Source organism: Cyanistes caeruleus, chromosome 9, assembly GCF_971803275.1.
Source record: "Cyanistes caeruleus chromosome 9, bCyaCae1.hap1.1, whole genome shotgun sequence".
NCBI lineage: Eukaryota > Metazoa > Chordata > Aves > Passeriformes > Paridae > Cyanistes > Cyanistes caeruleus.
In genome coordinates this window covers 6,091,006-6,106,017 of record NC_141709.1, presented here as the reverse complement: position 1 = coordinate 6,106,017, position 15,012 = coordinate 6,091,006, and the positions used below count along the sequence as shown (strand labels likewise).

The window sequence follows — 15,012 nt, the reverse complement described above, 5'->3', positions numbered from 1 at the left end:
TGGAAACCTTAACAATTCTTTCTTTCTTCTGAGCAATGTCTATGATGTGTTTTTTCTTTTACCAACTCTTTCAACACTTCCCTTAATTCACTCAACACGTCCTCACCTCTTATTTCTGATGGTCAAAAGCTGCATCCTTGACAAAACACATTTTGCTTCCACAAACACCTCATACAAATGGAGGACTTCCAGCGTTTTACAACAAATGCACGTTAATTCTTCTATTACAACAGGTGTATTTGTTTTCATCTTTATTGCATTGAGATAACTGATCTTTCATCATCTTCAGGCTGCAGATACATCTACAAGTTTCTTTCCATATTGACCACACAGGAAATCAGGTTAAAATTTCACAATGCTAAAGAGATCAAATCAACAAATTTCATGCAACCATGAAAAACACCTAAGCTACAAAGAAAAACCACACTGGCTTTTCCTATGAAAGAACATGTTCTAGGCAGAACTCAAGGATTTAACTTGCTATCAATTACATTTATTTCCTATAAGAAATAGACCTGTTTGATTTCCATTTCATTTTTTTTTTCCTAAAAAGAAGAAAGCAGAAATTAATTCTGAGTTTTTCCTGCACAAGGGCTGTTGGCAGTTAGCACCTAGGACTTCTCACTGTGACATTTCTTTCTCAGCTACTCTCCACCACAAAAGCTGGCTTTTTGGGTTTCATTCAAATGCCAAAAGGCATTTTTGGAGCCAAAAAGATATCACTTTTGCCATTGAAGTGCACCAATGGCCTAGGAGGGAAGGAAAAAAGCATTTTAAAAAAATATTCATACAAGGTCTCTTTTTCCTTCTTCAGATTATTCAAATTGGCACAAACAGCGCAGTTATATTGACAATTAACCCAGTGACTTGCTAAATGAACAGCAGAACAGTTTGGACTTCCAGAGGTGCAAACACTCTGGATTAACATCTTCCATTGGCACTAAGGACAAAAGTCAAAGTAAGTGGTGATTTCTGTTCCTTGGCAGCCACAGACAGAACACGCTTTCCTCACCCACTGGTACAAACAGCCAGAAAATGAAGCCTTTTCTGCCCTTCTATGAATTGTTTGCCCCTATGATGCAATGCACAAGACCTGAGTTTATTACACATTTCAGCCTCCTACTGGAAACAGGCTGTCCCAGAGAACCAGGTGAGCACAGCAGTGATTGTTTGGAAGGAGAGGGAATCAGCTCCATGCTGTAAAACCAGGAGCACAGGGAAACACACCACGGCTTTATGCTAAACCAGCAGCAACACATGATACCAGCCCAGCTGCCCAGGCCCACAGGCGGCATGCCATGTGTCCTCTCCTGGGAAGCTGCACTCAGGACAAATCCCTTTTCCAAGAGAAAACAGGGATACTGCAACTTGACAGCTAAAACCACCCAGCATTACAGAGAAGATCATCTGCCTAGTTTTTCTCAGCAGGGAGAGCCTGGTTTGAATTAATTCTACTAATTCATATCATCAGCTTAACACAGGACAGCCTTTGCTGAGGCTTAGATCACCTTTTTTCATCAGCAAGATCAGCTGATTTTCTTTTCTTTTGCTTGCAATCAGGATTTTTGCTGATCTAATACATGGGATTTTGGGATATTAAAGCAACAAGTGATTTCCAAATAGAAAAGGTCCCAACAGAAACATGATACTTCCTGGGAGCATCTTCTCCTTCCTCAGACTCTAAGGAGAAATACCACCTGTAAATCCATAGAAAAAGATTTCAAACATCAGAGTATAAACATGAAAGAGAAATGAATTGCATTGCAATCATCCTCTTCATTCACACAGAGTGGAGTTAAAGTAAAATCAGAGTGAAAAGCCCAGCAGTACAAGAGATGTCAGTCATACAACTTACCATTTTTGCTGTTCCCAAAGGAAATTAATTGCATTTCCTTCTCAATTTCTTCTACCCTCAAATACTTTAGGAGTAGTGATACAAAGATTACCTCCATCATTACAGAATGAAGTTCTAATATTTAATTATTTTCTCCCCTCTATGAGAATTAATACACAAAACTTTGATGATAGATGAGATTTAATTGGCTGGCAACACAAATGAGTATTTGTTTTAGCTTGTGCACAGAGTACTTTTCAGAAAAAACAAGAACTTCCATAAAAAAGTAAGACTACATGACAATATATGGAGAACACCTAAATATTTCTTGCTTCTACAGCAAAGACTGCTGTGGTTGTTAGAAGGATATTCACAGAATCATGGAATGGTTTGGGTCAAAAGGGCTTAAAGCCCACACCATCCTACCCCTGCCATGACTTATCTCCCGCTGTCCAGCCTGGCCTTGGACACTTCCAGGGCTGGGGCAGCCACAGCTTCCCATCCCTCACCACCTTGTGCCAGGGCCTCACCACCCCCACAGGGAAGAATTTCTTCCCAGTAGCCCAGCTAACCCTGTCCTCTGGCAGTCTGAAGCCATTACATTGCCTCACATGAAGGAAGACTACAGTCAACACCAGATAACTAAAAACCCACCAGCAACCACCATGAAGGATTTGATTTAAAGCAGCGAGGCCTTTCCGCTAACTTTAGGTGGCTTGAGGTTACTTCCTGAACCTCCAGTTTCATGAAACAAAGATTGTTTTGTAATTTATTTCCAAAGGGATTTTGAAAATGCAGTGCTGGTGGTGGCACCTCAGGCTGATGTGATGTGAGACACCAGACAGGACTACAGAAAAGCCAGGTTCAACTCTCAGTCCATGACTTTGTTATCTAAGTATATCTAAGTGTATCTAAGTATAATCTCCAGCACTTACCGTAATGGGAAGGTAGCTCAAGCACCTCTAAAGTATAAAAAAAGCAGGCAATAAGCTCTCCTATTTAATTTTATTTCTGTGTTCATGGTTTAAGAGCAAGATGTAGACAAGTAGACAGTAAAAAGTCCTGAGGTACAGGAACAGAGAATTATACAATATTTTGTACACTCTAAGAACAGGTCTGAGCATCCTCTTCCTTTTGACGACTCGTTCCCCTTGCTCTGCCTTAAAAATAATTTAAAGATGCAACCATTACACCTAGGCAGTTACCACCATCATGTCAAATCAGACTAAAATAATTGATGTAGAAGCCACTTCATCAACGAGACCCACTGCTTTGGAGGAAAGCCTTGAGGGATAATTACCACACTGAAAAAAACAGCCTCATTCTGAATTTCTCTCCTCTTATCACCAGGGCTGGGGAATGCATCTCCAAATGTCAACATAGACTCTGGCCTGGAGCTGAGCTCTTTTAAGGCCTGTCTCTCTCCCAGAAAAAGCAGTAATTCACCAAGTCTCTCCTAAAAATGTGAAGCACATACTCCTTTATTTCAAGAAGAAAAGCATCAAGGATCTAATACCACCCACTAGTGTGGTATCAAAGACCTGGAATTTTAAGACTTAAATGTCTTATCTTCATTTTTTGTTTTTTCACACTTTGATTTCCTTCCCAAACTACTTAATCTTTCCTGTGTGCCACCACAAAGGTAGAAATAACCACACCAAGATGGGCTCTAATGCAACTATCTGTAATTGCACATTTGCAGGATCTCACCTACCTTTAGACACACTGATTTATTGTAACAGCTCTACAACAAAAAGCCCGACTGGTCATTCCCTAGAAAATCCTTAAAAATATCCATAAAGGAGATGACAGACCCCAGCATCTCCCTTCAGCTCCATCAGTGAATGATGAATACATACACAGCAGCAATTCACCTCTCTGCTCAAAAATCCAGCACAGAATTACCCCACCTCACCTCAGGAAACTGCTTTGACTCTGCCTTGAATATACACTTCCAGTTATGCTGTGAGCTTCCAGCTTCCACCTGAAGACCTTTCCTTGCATCCTGGGCAAGACTGGCCAAACAGCATGTTTGGGCCAAATTATTGCTCACAGAGGAAGGGGAACGCAGCTGCAAGCCAGAGAGGGGTGGCTGGATGTCCCTGAATGTCTCTGCATCTACACAGAGCCCACAACCTGCCCCCCACCCCACTTCCAAGGCATTTTTCATCCAAAGAGCTACAGCAGGAGCTACTTTACATGCCACTGAGGATAAACTTTACACAGAACAACTGAGCTATACAGAAGCCAAGGGGCTGAGATGCTGGGGACCTGCTGGTAATGTGTCAGCAAGGAAACATTTGCCATATGCACCTATGCTGCTGCTGCGCAGTTACGGGATCTTTCAAGAGGCTTCTTCTTGTTGCAGATAAGCTAGAGAAATAAAAAAATCTTTCTTCACTAACCTGGTAAGTTTATGAAGGCTGAATCAGGCTGACTCTCTTAGACATACTTTTATTATGTTAGGAAAGCAATACTGAGACTAAATTCACAAAATCTTGAATTGGATATTAAAAAGAAAGGGGGGAAAAAAGGAAAATGGGAGAGCCAATTGTGCAATGTGATTGCACCACACAAATCCAGCTTTCAAACAGTGAAGCTAAAGGGCCCCAAGTATAAAACAGTGCCTGTGAAAGGTCCTGCAGACTGCTCACCTCCCTCCCAAACCCATGTCTGGGATGGTCATGGCTACGCAAGGATCCCGTAGTTAGAAGCTGATTTAACTGAGTCCAGTTCCCTAGAACAGAATTTAACTCAAAACAACATAACTGTAAATTCTGGTGTCATTTATAGCACCTGTAAATCATCCACTGCCAGACAACTGATAAACCCAGGCTTAGGAAAATCAGCATCCAGAGCAATATGCACCAAAACAGCATAAATCCTTCAGTCACTATTACTGTATTTTTCCATCCCCACATTATATGCAAATTTTGTGCAACTGAATTATAATACTGAAGCTGAGAACTTACCAATTCTATTTTAAACAGACTATTTAAAGGTGCCTTTATCCCACTGCAAAAAACATCCTCAGGACAGCAGAGAAGCATTCACCCCAGAAATAATGACTGGATTCTTCTTTCTTGACTTTGTTTCTCTTCAGTTGCATGTTTTATAATTAAAAATTACATGACAGAGAGCCACTATTTTCTCATTTCCAGTGAATCATTTAATACATATGTCAGTGCTCATAAAAAACCCTTACTGCATCCAGGTGAAGTTGACATCTGCAAAACTCCAAAGGCTAAATCCAGAACATCACTGTGAGAGCTTGAAGGTAAAAAAAGCAAGGACAGAAACACTGTGTCTGGATCATCAAGAGCTATCAGTTTCTGTTCAAGGCCAGGTAGGACAGGGCTTAGAACAAACTGTCCTAATGGAAGATGCCCCTCCCATGGCAGGGAGTAGAACAAGATGGGGTCCCTCCCAACCAAAACCGTTCTAGGATTCTATGACAGGTTTTAAATATGCTGAAATAAAAACTAAAAAAATAATGTTTTCATTAATCTTTTTTTTCCTCACTTCCCCTTGGCTAAAAGTGAAGCAAAGTCTAAGTGCTCAGATTTACCAAAAATGCTGTTAAGTTTAAAACCAAAAATAAAAAAAACTCAGGACATTCTGCCCAGAAATCATTTCACCTTGCTTCCTGATAGGCAGCTTTCTGTAATGCAACACACCCCCTCATCTCCTTACTTTGCTGTATGGTAACACCTGGGCCCTTCCTATTTATGACACCACCATCACCACACCTGGAAGGGCTTTTTCAACACAGCCAGACCCAGTGCTTGGCTGGAAACCTGACACAGGAACTCACGAGGAATCCAAACAGCACAAGAAGAAGTTTTGATAAGGAATTGGATTAAATCAGTTTTGTGTTGCACCAATATCATCCTGCTTCCTCACAGTGGGATTATGGGAAGTGACTGCTTACTGAGATGGAAGAGACCCTCTAAAGTCCACCAGAACACCAGGGAAGGAGAGAAATGCCATGGGAATAAGGGAATAAGTTGCCTAGCAACTCTCTTATTCTGACAGCCAGTTCAGGGTGAAAGAAGTTGAAAGGATAAAGGTAAAAGAATCAAACATAGAAACTTTGTCTTCTCCAAGGTCCTCAGCTGACCTCAGTCATTACTCAGGTGGTTTTTGAAGGGCTAGGTTAGCCTGTACCAGCTGCAGATGCAGGGCAAAAAGTAACAGGAATCAGAAGCTACCCAATGAAGAAACCTTGGGAAGGCAGACTTGATCACCTTCAGGATCTACACAAAGCAGCCACATTGACTTCCATACCCAAATGCCAACAACTTCCTCCAAAGCAGCCCAAAAAGTGAGTTTCCAAGCAAGCACCAGAGATGAAACCTTAAATACAGCCAAGATGCCAAATCAAGACCAGTAATTCCTGGGCCATTTGCCAGCAAGCACCAGGTGGAACAGAGGCTGTAACCCCAACTACTCAGTTAATCCTCTCTTTTTAGGCAATAAAAAGATCTTGCACAGGTCTCTGAATTCAAAGAAAAATCATAACGTTAAGTTAAAATGTGGCAGGAGGAATTATGTGGATGCTCACAGATCTCAGCACTTAAATCTGGGCTTTTCAGCAGCTTCAGCCTGGGCAACATACAGATTGCCCAGCTGAGATCCAATAGACCAAGGGAGTTACATGATGCAAATGAGTGTTTCTGTAGATACAGTGGTTTAAAAAGAAAAACAAAAGTATTGATTTCTGCTATTATTTGACACAGAACATCAATCTGCATGTGACTAGTGCATTTCAGTCTATAATATAACTGATAAAAATGTAATGGAACATCAATCTTCATTTAGGGTTAAGTGCCTTATGGTGGGGGGAGGGAAGGATTTGATTTTATCTAAGCCAAAGTACAGCCTTAGTGAGGCACATTAACAGATTTCTTTTATCAGTGTATAAAAACCAAGACCAGTATTTCAGAGCACTACAGAATTATTCATATGGAGAGAAGTAGGTAATCCAATTTTACACGATAAAATCCCAAGCTTTTGTATTTTCACCATGGCACTTAGCTTTCCTCAATGCTTTGAGAGTAAAAAGCCAGCCCAGGTTGGCAATTTCTCCCTGATTCCCCAGGACTTCTGTCTCTCCCTGCAAGCCGCCATGCACCCTCACAGAATACCAATGACATGGATGGGACAACTGGGAACCAAACCAAGGAGCTCCAGAATAGCTCAGCACAGTGCAGCAATATATTCTGTTTATTTTAGCAAATAAAACTAAAAACATGAGGTAAATACATTGCCCTGGTCACTTCTCACCCACTGCAGAGTGAGGAGTTAATGGGTGCATTACAAGCAGAACTCGAGGCACGCGGTGTGCCCCTGACACTTCCCTGCTCCCCATTTGGAAAGAATACAGTTGATTGATTTTGATATAAAGCATAAATGATTGATTTACTCACAATTTACCTGGGAAAAATATTCAATTTTCCATCCAAGCCAGCTAGAGTGTGAAACACTCTGGAAAGATCTTGAAAATTACAGATTGATCAGCCTTACAAGTTGTTCAAAATCAGAATTAATTAATGATAGTGTTTGAAAGCAACCAGAGGAAGATGTTAAATCAAGAAATTTTAAGCTTCAGGCAGGGAAGTCAGTGTGCTTGGTTTCTTGGGATAAAGAGAATGTCATGTTACTTGAATTATCAAAAGCCAGGGACAGTGAGTTGAAGGAGCTTTATTGGAGACATCTGGGAAATGTCTTCTAAGGAACCTCAGAATGTTACCTGTACTGCTAGAGGGAAAGAAGAGGGAAGTCATCACAAGTGCAAAGTTCACCCTCAAGAGGCTTCACTAAACATCAGCAGAAGTTAAGAACTCCTCCGGGAATGCTCCAGACCTGGGACTGGTGAGTGGTCCTACAGCCTCTGTGCCTCCATTTAGTCTTCATTAATCCCACTCCAATCACACAGTAATCAACTTCAGTGACAAAAAACCACCCCAAAACCTCATACCATCATCCTTGAATACAGATATTGGCTAAAACACATTTCCTGCAAGGAGTGGTCACGGAAGAGCTATACATGATGGGTGGCACTAAACTGCAAATTCATCAAGACTAAACGGCAAAATCCAAAGGGCCAGAGAACAGACAATTAAGCTGCCTTAACTTGAAATAAACTTACATTGACAAGCACAAGGTAACTCAGATTAGAAGGAATAACATGATGCAGGCTTTACCATAGACAACTCAATGAAATTGTTTCATTTGGATTCAGAAAAGTCAGTGAAAACCTGACAAAAAATAACACAAAGCTAGATCAGCACTACAATATTTCTTGCCTCCATTTCATTACTTACCATAGGCTATTCTGAATACTGAGTTAAAATACTTTTAAAAAATTTGTACTGATTTTTATAGCAAAATGAGCTATAACAGATACATTTTATTTTGGTGATCAGGATTATATCTCACAATTGTCCTCACGCACACTTTGTTTATGCACATCAACAGTCAACTGGTCTCACCAGCAGAAGGCTTCACCCTGATAGACTGTAACTCGGTAGATCTCTCACAAATTTTAAAAAGCTCCCTTGAAGGCACAGCACCATTTCACAGCAAGCTCTAGTCATGGAAAACACTCTGGAGAGGTGTCATGATGTGGCATCGTAACATACCAGACAGTTCTTGCAGATTATGCCTGTCTCATACAATCTCAGCTGAAATCCCCATGAGCCCCTCACTGCTGGGCACTATTAGCAGACCCATGAGCTGCAGCTCCTCTTCCCTAATTTCTACCAACCAGGGGGATGTTGTTTACCCAGATAAAATTTCATACTCAGCATGAGAGATTCTACATATAGGCCTCAATGCCTTCCCTAAGAGGGAAGCATTTGTATTCCTGAGCAGCTTCACAGTCAGTTTATGCTCCCAGACAGCTCCATGCCAACAGCCCTTCATTAAGTCTTCAACTCAGCCGAAGCATGGGATGCTTCCATGAGCTGCCCTGTCAATGGATATTTTCCCTGTAAAGAAGCATCATATTTTGTATGAGGAGCCTCAATCAAAATAGCAGAACAAGGAGAGCTAAAAAACAATCCTGACTGGCACATTTCCTCCCATTTCCCCAGACTGAGGGAAATGCACTCTTCCCACTTGGATCACTTCCTGTAGGTCCCACACACCAAGTTCCTAACTTTTCACTCATCTCACAGTAGGAGTTGTTTGAAATTCATTTTTGCAAGGAGTATTTTGGACTGCTTTTTTAGCCTAGAAAACCTCTGGAGTAGAACCCTACATGAGCTTTTTTTTTTTTTCTCTCCTTAGGCATTTTATGAAAGTTCATTAGATGTTTCAAACAAATTACTGCTGGCTAGAGGGAAAAGCCCAGTCATCTTCAGCTCCTGTAGATACCCTCTTGGTTCAGAAAACAAAATTTGTATCTTCAAACTCCCCAAGGTACATGAGGCAAATCTAGAACAAGTCATGAATGAGAAAGTGAGCAGAAGGTACAGGTACCTCTGCATATGTATTCCTGTTTTCCCCTACATCTTGAAAATGTCAAAAAGGTGTACCTGCCCTTACATATATATAAAAAGTATGTATACACACACACATGTATATAGAAATGCATATCCTTTAAAGCCAAACAAAGCATCAAGAAGGCACCAATACGCACATGTTTGCATTTCAAAACCAGAATTCCTAAAAATGCCAGTTCTTACCTCTCCTCCTCCCATGGTGCCAGGCTCTCAGCTCGAACAGATTTAAGAGCATTTTGTGCTAAAACTTCTGCCAACTGGTTTCCAGGACAGAAAACATCTCTCATCCTCTCAAATATCAAAACTGCTTTCCAGAGGGGATGCAAGGCAAACTTTAAAACTACTTTCCAGTTCATTACCACAACACTGGTTTTTCAAATATTTTCCAAAGCCATTCCAAATACTTCCCATGATTATAAATGCTGCATTTATTTATTGCCTTTAACCTAAACCTCAAGTGGTCTTGATTAATATTAATCCAAATGAGATCTCCCCCTCTAAATAACAACACTGTACGGAACTTATAAATTAAAACAGTATATTCTGTGACTGTGCAGCTCTCATCCAAGAAGCTGGGAAGGACTGCCTGCAAGACAGGAAGGATAGGGTGGGGGAGGAAGGGCCCATAACCCTTGTGACACGTGCAAGTCAAGCTCCCCAAGACAAGGCACTCATGACAACTGCAGATGAATTTTCAGTAATCCCGGAAAACTTCACTTCTGACAGAAACAGTCCCAGCCTTCAGATTTACGTAATTTCTCATTGATGCCAAGCAACAGGCAGCAGCCTCTGCTGAGTTGTGTTCTGATGGTTCAGGTTAAGAATAAACAGTGAAATAACAGCACAGTTCCAGATGCCAAGCAAAGAAATGGCTGCACCCTAGAGGGGTTCTGCTCTCCATGTCTTTCCAAGCATAAGATGACAAATATAAAGGATTGTTAAGATTTTCAATGTATGGCTGAGCACGCATCAAAGCAAAGTGTCTTGCAACAGAGCAACATTTAGTTATATTTAATAATATATAATAATTCAATAATATTGGTAATATTTGGTTGCAACAAACAGTAATACAGGTTTTAATTAAAACACAGATCTCCAGAAGCATCAGCTTGGTATCTGCAGCGAAAGCACATCACTTGGAAATTGTTTTGTTCAGGGTGGGTTTGGGGTTTTTCACTAAAAACACCACATTTGTTACGTGCTGAAAACATTCTTGTTATGCAAAACAAAGCTTTTCATACTGTACACTACTATTTTAAAGCAGGAGACAAGGACAAAATATAAATGCTGACAAACCTGCAGTACAGAACAGTGTCAGAAACCTTCAGATACTAATAATATCCTTTCTTAATTGTAGGCTTCTATTGTTTGATCTTCACACTATCTGATAGGAAAAAACAAACATGAAAAATAAAATCAATTTTAAACATTGCTCATGTCATTCATAATCATGATCCATCCTATCCCCTGCAGAATATAAACCAAGAAACAGATAATTCTATCAAAACAGCAGGAGAATGGTACAACTTTAAATCATAAAAAAAGTGACTAAAAGTCTCCTACTTGTTTTTACTTCTGCTTTAAATTTTACTCTCATCTGCTGAGCAGAATCTTGTTTTCTCGCTTTAGATAACAAAAACACACTTGGGAGTTTGATAGGATGCTCTCACATGACCTCTCTCTACATCCAGAAGTATGTCTCTCTGAGCGCACATATTTTACAACCCTGAATTCCTTTGCTTTAGTCCCTGCCAAAAACAGCCTTCCAAAAGTGATGAAATATTCACCAAGGGCCTCCTCGATTTGTACTTGTAGCTGCTCAGGCTGAGCAGGTAGAGGTGAATTATTTACAGAATTGGGTTTTAACAACCACAGCTGTCAAAGGAACTTGTCTCATTTCACCAGGTACAGCACCAGGATCTGACAAAGGATGCTGATTTGGGGGTAAGCAGTAAAAATTAAGAGTGACTGTGCCACTGAATGAGACCAAATTAAAACTCCTGTGTAACCTATGTGACTGTGTGAGGGACTTATCCCTCACACAGTCACACAGTCACCCCAGGAAAACGGAGTCAGCCTGGCATCACAGCCCTGCCACAGCTGACCATATCCACACTGCTTCTAAAGCTCTTGAAGGACTTATGACAATACCACATTACGTTTCTGAGAATCCTTTGAGACAGTTCCCATTCTTTATTTGAGCATTTTTTTAGCCTGATGCTATTTTATTGTTAAGGTTTAAATTTATAACATTCTGGCCTGAGAGAAGCCACAGTTCACCCAGATAGCTCAACCTAGACTCCACTAAACAGGATTCCTGAATTGCTCAGGTTTGGCACCAGAAAAGATGCTACAAGCACATTACAGTATTTATACTCTAAGTACTAATTTTAGACTGTAAATGAATGATACAAATCAGTCTTTCTTTTACATACCAATGTTGCTGGCCTACAGAACACCTATCTTCTTCTAAATATCACAAGTATCTCTTATTATTCCACCTTTAAGCTTTTTCTTTGCACCTGAAAATCCCCTTCTGGTGTCTCTGTAACCTTTCTCATTGTAGCTTTCCTCATGATCAGCCTATTCTAGAAACATCCTCACCAGTAAGACCAACCACACCTATCCCAGCATGAGTTATTATGTGGTTATTATTGCATGGGCAAGAGAATCATTCCACCAGGACTTAAACATTCACCATGTATTGTCTTACATTACCCAAAAAGACTCAAAATGTTTCACCCAAGAAGAACTTTGTCTTTCTCAGAGAGCCTCTGCTCCAAGCCTGTGACATGAGGCTGGTATGGCAATGCCACCTGAATGTGTCTGACTGTCACTGACCCTATCAACAGCTGCATGATAAATCCTTGGCGTTAACCAAGTACAGGTGGAATGTTCAAACCCTGTAATGTTCAAACCTATCTGGAGCTGCTCTATCAACCACTGGAGGAGGACTGGGAGTAATATTGATCCTACCTGTTTCATCTCCCTGGAAAACACAGTTCCTCTGTGCATCCCTAACAGCCCAAAAATTTGCCATGCAAAAATAGAAACCTTCTCTAATCCCTGGGATCAAAGAGAAGCTTTAAGCTTTAGGGATCTGCCTATACTGCAAGTGGTGCTCTACCAGAATTGTATGTATGACACCTTCACTTATAGCTTTTTTTAATGGCATATGGAAAAACAGTACCCAAGGTTTATCCTTCAAAATGGAGATATGCTGCATTTTAAATCTGAGGGCTTTATACAAATCATGTAATTAGTTCTTGGACAAAAAGTTCTAGATAAAATTTGTGGCTTTTTTCACTGTTTTAATACAGGTATAATTTTTATGAAAAAGCTGGCTACCTGCCAAGAAAAAAGCTTGTAGCAGAAATTTTTCAGGGGAAAAGCATAACGTCCTATTAAATACATAAAATCCTGAGTATTCCTGAAGGCAAGTGAAGAGTCGGGGAGCATCAATTAAAGGTTTTAATGCTATTGCAATGCAAATAGTAAAGCATTACAAAAAGAAATTTTAGCAGATTCAGTAAAATGTATTTTAACATAGCATCTTAAAAAATTATACCTGTCAGGCATCACAATAGCACAGTTCATTCAGTGTGATTCATGAATAATCTCTCATAAGCCAAAAGGTACAAGATCATGTAGACAACAATTGCCACGAGTATAATGACCGAAAGGGTGATCACGGCTGACACATAAGGGGCACAACCTCTTAATACAATTAAAAAGTTCTTTTATAGGAAATAACAATGATTTCAGAGCTGAGGTAGTAAGCTGTCATTCTACAAAGATTACTAGCCTGCCCTATATACAGGCACAATTGTACATAAGGCATACAAGCACTTTTCAGTACATTATCCACTTCTTAAAATAATTTGCATTTCAGGAAAAAAGCCAACACAAACCATCTCTCCCCTCCATTACCAAACAGCCTTAACTTCAACTGCAGAGCCAGAGGTGTTCAAGTTGTAAAAAGTAAGCATTTAGCAGCTAGACAAACTAGAGAATAAAAGCTCTGTGCAGACAATAATAATTGAAATTGGAAACTTAACATCTTCTCAGATTCCTGAAGCCACCTTCAAATCTGGTGTATGAGCCCATTCAGGATCTGCCACAGCAGCATCTGTATTCCTGGCACAAGCCAGAGGTGCTTGCTGCCAGCAGGAACAGGATTTGGGGAACAAAGCACAGGGGGAAAATGCTAATAATTTTCTAACTTGCTTTAAAAAAAAAACAAAACATTTTGGTGTTCAGTATTTCCTGCATCCAAAATGCTCAAAGAAGCAAAAGCAAGTAAAGAAAAAGTTCAATGAAAAAGCTGCTTCCCAGTGCCTAAAGGGGCTACAGGAAAGCTGGAGAGGGCCTTTGGGCCTGACCTTCATTTTCTGCCTCATCCTAAACTTTATTGTGACAGCAAATCCATATCCAAAAAATTCAAATACACACCCTGTTCAACCTCGCCTCTCAACACGACATCCCACAGGGCTTCCCTTCTGATGCAAGTGGTTTAGTTCTTACGAGTCATCCAACACGCTCACTGAAGTGGCATTCCCTCAGGAAAACATTCAAATGAGCTCCTCTATTAAATTACAAAACAGATCTGCCTGCAGTTGTTTAACATGCACTTGAGTTTCTCTTACAACAGGGCATCCTTCGGTATTTAGCAGGAGCATGTTCCTGTACTATTCAATTATTTTCTTGCTGAAGAAACGTCAGACCTCTGAAATGAAGGTAAACCATTTTTGACATGCAAACACAGTGTATGAAGATATTCAGGACACCACTGGTATCATTAATGACAATATTTATATGTATGCATTTATATGTAGTCTACCTGCATGAAATTCAATGAACAAGACTGGCTGCAGGCTTCAAAAGCAGGTTTAAAAATGGATACCATTATCATTCAGCAACGTTAAAATCCAAGGAAGGAGAAAACCCCACCAATCTTAACTCTGTAGTCTGCCTTTTATGAACTTAAAATCTACAGAAGAATTTTATTTCAGGGTACTCCTGCTGATAAATAACAGTAATAATCCAGAATCCTGATGATCTGGATTAGAGGAAGGTTTCTGTATCCTTGGCAGGAATTTTTCTCTGGGAAGCCTTAACACCAGAATAGCTGGGAACATGGATTCATGCTCCAAGCACCCAGACCCTGGTATAAACAAGAATGGTTACCACAAATTATCTGTATTGCACAGCTGGAACCAGGACCCTCAAAGGCACCAAGGACCAGGAAAACTGGTCCCAGTTGCTGTTGGTCACAGCACCCAAGGTTGTGACAGAGCAAGACAGGATAGACCAGAAAAAACATCCAGCAACAGAGATCTGCTCTACCATGGGTCAGGAAGAAAAAGGCCATGTAATTTTCACAGAGCACAATACGAACATAGGGGAAAAAAAACAAAACTGTGTTGTTTCCAATCAATTGGAGTCAATAAAGGAATTTATCACTCCTCTAGTAGGATTCCAGCCCCAAAAGCACATGAAACTTCCCCTTACATGTACATGTGTTTTCTTCATACGTAAAGTAAGGAAGACAATTCCATTAAATCAAAAAATAAATTGATACGGTTATCAGTACCAGGCTTCATTTTCAGCCACTCACAAAAACAAAATTACTGCATACTGTACAACAGGAATGCACTAGCAATAATGGAT

At 40.3% G+C, this 15,012-nt stretch overlaps 1 protein-coding gene and 1 long non-coding RNA gene across 15 annotated transcripts in view; one reads left to right on the top strand and one right to left on the bottom strand.

The window, feature by feature from the left end:
• Positions 1-15,012, bottom strand: part of C9H1orf21 (chromosome 9 C1orf21 homolog) — a 111,396-nt gene that overhangs the window by 73,246 nt on the left and 23,138 nt on the right. For 4 of the 14 annotated variants that reach the window (XR_015274056.1, XR_015274055.1, XM_086842729.1 and 1 more), the window contains exon 2: positions 10,639-10,726. The exons of the other annotated variants lie outside the window; for them this stretch is intronic. The gene's annotated coding sequence lies outside the window, so the exon portion shown is untranslated. The remainder of the gene's footprint in view (positions 1-10,638; positions 10,727-15,012) is intronic. 14 annotated transcript variants of the gene reach the window in all.
• LOC147651467 (uncharacterized) overlaps positions 1,535-15,012 on the top strand; it is a 112,242-nt gene continuing 98,764 nt past the window's right edge. Inside the window, exon 1 of the long non-coding RNA XR_015274069.1 lies at positions 1,535-7,108. This is a non-coding gene — a long non-coding RNA (uncharacterized LOC147651467). The remainder of the gene's footprint in view (positions 7,109-15,012) is intronic.